The sequence below is a fragment of the Pinus tabuliformis genome, chromosome 7 (assembly GCF_031772625.1).
Source record: "Pinus tabuliformis cultivar Carrire ecotype Pingquan chromosome 7, CPIR1, whole genome shotgun sequence".
Lineage (NCBI taxonomy): Eukaryota > Viridiplantae > Streptophyta > Pinopsida > Pinales > Pinaceae > Pinus > Pinus tabuliformis.
In genome coordinates, this window is record NC_142293.1 from 1,276,489,251 (window position 1) to 1,276,495,316 (window position 6,066).

General features: G+C 40.6%; 1 pseudogene; it reads left to right on the forward strand.

Annotated features, from left to right (window-relative positions):
• The first annotated feature begins 2,116 nt into the window (after nucleotides 1–2,116).
• LOC149252129 (cytochrome P450 750A1 pseudogene) lies at nucleotides 2,117–2,890 on the forward strand (annotated as a pseudogene).
• The last annotated feature ends 3,176 nt before the right edge of the window (nucleotides 2,891–6,066 follow it).

The window sequence follows — 6,066 nt, forward strand, 5'->3', positions numbered from 1 at the left end:
ATCGTCGAGTCAGTGAGTTCAGTTGGAGGCTAGATCTTTCGGTGACAGTTGAAAGGAAGGAGAGACTTCTGGAGAAAAAGGTGTTGAAGACACAAAGGAAGCCGTTGAAGCTTCTGAACCAGTGCAAGTTTCTGAACCAGTTCAGCAACCAGTCGCTTTGATAAGGTCTACAAGGGAAAGGAAAACTCCCAAAAGGTATGAAGATTCTGCTTCATCTTTTGCTTTGATTACTGAAGATGGGGAACCTTCTTGTTATCAGGAAGCAGTAGATGATACAGATAGCAAGAAATGGAAAACGGATATGGAAGAAGAAATGGACTCCTTAGCCAAGAACAATACCTGGGATCTTGTAGAGCTTCCTGAAGGGAGAAGTGTTGTTAGATGTAAATGGGTCTTCAAGCTGAAACGGAAAATTGATGGTAGTATTAAAAGGTATAAGGCGCGACTGGTAGCAAAAGGGTATTCTCAGGTTGAAGGTATAGACTTTCATGAGATTTTTTCTCCAATTGTAAAACTTGTTTCTATACGTACTATGTTGGCACTAACTGCGTTGCTTAATCTTGAGTTAGAACAGTTAGATGTTAAAACAGCTTTTCTACTTGGTGATTTGAACGAAGAGATATATATGGAACAACCAGAAGGTTTTGTACGAGGTCGCAGTAGAAGATTAGTTTGCAAGCTCAAGAAATCATTGTATGGTCTGAGGCAGTCTCCCAGACAATGGTACAAGAAGTTTGATTCCTTCATGGTGAGCCAGAACTTTATAAGAAGTGAGTATGATCATTGTGTGTACTTCAAAAGTTTCAATGGCATATTCATTATCTTAGCTTTGTATGTTGACGATATGCTTGTTGCAAGCAAAAGCATGGAAGAGATCAACAAGTTAAAGGCTCAACTCTCTAGGACGTTTGATATGAAGGATCTTGGAGTAGCAAAACATATCTTGGGCATGGAGATACACAGAGACAGGAAAAAGGGTAAGCTTTGGTTGTCACAGCAGAAGTATGTGGAGAAGGTACTTGAAATGTTCTCTATGAATAATGTGAAACCTGTTAATTTTCCTTTAGCTTCCCATTTTGAGCTTTCTTCGGTTTTGAGTCCTAGAGCTGATGAAGAAAAGCAGTATATGTCTCATGTACCATATGCAAACGCTGTAGGCAACTTAATGTATGCGATGGTATCTACAAGACCTGACATTTCACATGCAGTTGGAGTTGTCAGCAGGTTCATGGCAAATCCAGGTAAAGAACATTGGTAAGCAGTGAAATGGGTGCTTTGATATCTAAGAGGCACAAGTGACCATTGAATCGTCTTTAAGGGTAGTGAAGGATCAGTCTGCGGATATGTAGATGCTGACTATGCTGGTGATTTGGACAAAAGAAGATCTACTATAGGTTACGTCTTTACTCTTGCAGGTGGAGCAATTAGTTGGATGTCAAAGCTTCAAGACACAGTTGCATTGTCCACTACCGAAGCCGAATATATTGTTGCTTCAGATGCTAGTAAAGAAGCAATCTGGTTAAAGGGTCTGCTCGATGAAATTGGAAGAACACAGGAGAAAGTGAATGTACTTTGTGACAGTCAAAGCGCTATTCACTTGGCTACAAACCCTGCCTATCATAGCAGAACCAAGCACATTGATGTAAGGTATCATTTTCTGAGACATGTGATCGATGGCGGAAAAGTAGTTATTGAAAAGGTCCATACACGAGAAAATTGTGCAGACATATTCACAAAGCCAGTTACAGTAGAGAAGTTACGGTGGTGTTTAACTTCTCTTGGCTTGCAAGAAAGATGATGAATGGGAAAATTGTTGTCAAGGTGGAGTTTGTTAGTTTGACAACGAATTAGTAACTTTAGGTAAAATGTAAATAGACAGTTGTATACCAAATAATTAGTTATGTAACGATAGTTGGTGATATAAAACTATCAAATGCCCATGAAATGTAGTGCGGAGATTCATTGTTAATTCCAATTCAGTGTCTTGGCTGTTGAGTTTCTTGTTTTCTTCACTTATTCATCCTACATTACATATTGATGGCTTTAAAGAGAAGAGGAGAGCAGCTTCCTTTCCAAACATAGAGCGAGTGCATTACGTAAAAAGGGTGTGCGCGATATGGCTTTTCATAGTTTCCCTCCGTCTCTAGCTTTGCCTACAACATTAATAATAACAGTAGGCATTCTTTGTATGTTCTCCTCTTTCTTCTTCATATGGTTATTGTGCAAGAGAAGGGTTAGTGCCACGTTGCCACCAGGCCCCCTTGCATGGCCCATCATCGGAAATCTGCACCAATTGAAACTGCCTGCTCACCGTAATCTTAAAGCCCTTGCTCACAAATATGGTCCCATTTTGTTTCTCCGCTTGGGCTCTGTCCCTGCAGCCGTAGTTTCCTCTTCTGCGACAGAAAAACAGTTTCTCAAAACTCATGATTTGATCTTTGCTAGCCGACCTCCAACAGCTACTCGGAGATTAATGTTCTATGATTCTAAAAGTGTGGGGTTGTCTCTGTATGGAGATCACAGGAGACAAGTGGGAAAAATATGCGTATTAGAACCCTTGACTTCCAAAAGAATCGAGTCCTTCAGGCACGTGCGAGAGGAAGAGGTGTCTACAATGATCCAATCAATATGGGAGGAGAGTGACAGCGGAATAATGAGCGTGAATTTGAGTAAGGTCGTGACTACTGTCAACTCCAATATAATTTGGCGGATACTGGCGGGAAGGAAATTTAGTGACGATGATTTGGGTAGTGATTTCAAAGGGTTCAAGGATCTGCTGGTAGAGATGACAGCTGCAGTGGGAGGGTTCAACATTGGAGACGTCATCTCGTATTTGGATTGTCTCGATTTGCAAGGTATCAATCGGCGCATGAAGAAGATCCATAAATGAATTCGCAGAGAAAATAATAGACGACCATGTTATTCTCAATCATTTCAATGGCCAGAAAGACCAAGATGCAGAGCCCCATGTTCAAGACTTCGTGGATGTGCTGATCCGCATGGCTAAGACAGACACAAATATCACACGGGAAACCATGAAGGCCCTTGTGTTTGTATATATCTTGGGATTCTGCCTTTGTATATTATTTGTCATCCTCTTTCATGAACTTCAGTCAATCATCATTTTGCATTAATTATATTGGTTATCATCCTCATTGTTGAACTCCAGTCAATCATCATTTGCACTAATTGGATTTGTATGTGTATGTGTGTAGGGCATGTTCGGGGGTGGCCTGGAGAGATGTATTTCATTGTGCAGGCCTACCGGCAATGGAAGCATTACAATTTAGGGAAGGAAATGGTCATCCACACAGACCACCGACACCTATAGTTCATATAGATGCAAGGGAAGTTGCAGAATGATTTCCATTAGAAGTAGTCCACATTCTTGCAACGGTTCCATTTGAATATCAAGTATAAGAAGGGCAACACCAATAATGTTGCAGATTGCCTCAGTCAACCACCGATCATGGTGTTAACCACTGTGCTCAACTCTTGTGGGCACGAGACTTCTAATTGGCCAATTATCTAGAAAAGTGACCCAGAATTTGTCCACACATACCAGACGCTCTTGGAGCATCAGCAAGTTCGAGATTTTCACCTCCAAGATGCCCTATTATGCCACTTGGTACACTTTTGCATTCCTTCAAGTGAGCGTGCTAAGATGATTTGGGAAGCACACTATAGTTGGGCTACTGGGCATTTTGGGGTCGAGAAAACGGTGGCAGTACTGTAGAAGTATTTCTATTCGCCAAATCTTCTACAAGATGTCGAGAAGTACATTAGATCCTACACTGCCTGTGTCATTGCCAAATCGACCATCAAGAAGCAAGGCCTCTATACTCCGCTGCCTACCCCTAGTCGGCCTTGGGAATCCATATCCATGGATTACATGCCAGGCCTTCCTTCTACTAAGCATGGAAACGACTATGTTTTTGTGGTTGTCAACAGATTCTCAAAGATGGCTATCATGGTGACCTACAAGAAGAATATCACGGCGGAAGCCACTGCTAAACTCTTCTTTGAATGAATGTGGGTACACTTTGGGATGCCAGAGTCTATCATCTCTGATCGAGACAACAGATTCCTTAGTACATTTTGGTCCAGTCTCTGGTCGATGCTAAACACCAAGCTCACTAAGTCCACAACTTTCCATCCCCAAACTGATGGCCAGATAGATGTCGTCAACAAGACGGTGGTACACATTCTGCACATGTGCAACTCAAAGCATCCATGCACATGGGATGAGAGCCTCCCCTACGTCCATAACAGTTATAACCAGGCTCTCCACAGCTCGACTGACCAAAACCCTTTTCAGGTGGGCTTGGGATTCCAGCCACTATGTCCCATTGATGTGGCCATCCATTTGCAGCTACTCTGACAGATTGGGTTCATGTCTAGTCGGAAACCGATAAGGCAAACAAATTCATTCAGCACATCCAACATATCTGTGAGTAGGTTCACGACATTCTGGAGAAATCAAATGCCAAGTACAAGTAGCGACATGATCAACATCGGGTGCCATACAAGTTTCAAGTGCGCGACAAAGTGTAATTGCATTTGCAACAGGAACGCCTCACTGGAGCCTATTAGAAACTCAAACCACTCTGATATGGTCCTTACACCATTACCAAGGCTGTGGGAGACAATTCATTTGAGCTCAGCATCCCCCCATTCATTGGTTTGCACCTAGTTTTCCATGTGGACTGCTTTTGACCATACTTACCACCATAGCTAGACACATGAAACATTGTAGAACAGTTCACACCTACAAAGTTAAATCCATATTGCATGGAACAAGCCACAACTGATCAGATCATGGAAAAATAGATCAAGAACACCTGAAAACAAAGGATCAAACTATATCGAGTTGGCAAAGCAGTCCAACTCCTTCACCAGGGTAAGTAGCTCACCAGGGACCAATTTCAGTAGAAGTTTTCTCATCTTATGGAGGAACTCAACGCAATGGGGACCATTGCTTCCTAACAGAGGAGGAATGATCCAGGTGGATATTGGTGGCCACCTACCTTTTCCACTTGGACCCCCACCATTATTTCTTTTAGTTTTAAAGTTTCCTTATTTGTAGCACAATTTACTATTTTTGGTAGTTTTTCGAGTCTTGAACTTCTGAAGCTCACTCAAAAGTTGTAGTCCTCCGACAAATCTTTCTAACGAGGTATTGTGCACGTCAAACGAAGATCATATGCCAAAGTTACGACCCCGGGAAGTTGGTGTACTAATTTACACAAACGGGGCCCATAGTTTGGCACGTCATCTCCTAGGGTTAGGTTTTTGGATGTTTAACATTTTCCGTTGTTTCTAAGTAATAAAGAGGCCTTGGAGGCTCATTGTAACAGAGGCATGTAGCCACCATATCTCTTTTTAGAGATAAGCTACCATCGCCCGAGCTATTCTTATTTCCATTATTTTTGTAAGCATATTTCAGTATTTGATATTAATGAAATGAAGTGTTATTTCTATTACATCTTTCGATTTATGGTTATATCTATAATTTGTTGCGTTCATGTTGAAATCTGGATCAAGTAATGGAGGTGATAAATTTGTAGGTCACCAATAGATTGAGAATTGGCCTATATCATGTTGCAAGGACTTGTGTCAATTTTCCATCTTTTTTAAAACCTTCATCAGGACAGGATTGCCAATCAATTGTAGATTTGAATGCATATACATTATTACAATGTTTTGTTATCAAGGAAGCCAATTCCAATTATATATAGGAATTGAAAATGTGGAGATGACCAATGGATATAAATTTAATTTTCCACCATTTAATGTGATTCAAGCTTTTGGATTTATATGTTAGAGAGTAAACTCTCTTGTAGGATGGAGAAATCTTGAACATTTTTCTTTTCCCTCATAAAACGTCATGAAATCGAGTTCCAAATGAGGATCTTGCATGTTCAAATTCAATGATATGAATGTATTTTCAACAAATATAAGTGTGTTGCCTTATTATTTTCAAGGTTGCTTTCCAGAATTGTTAAGTTTTGAAATTGTTTTTTCATTTAGATTTAAAATGAATTTGGTGTTAGCTTTTAAAAAATT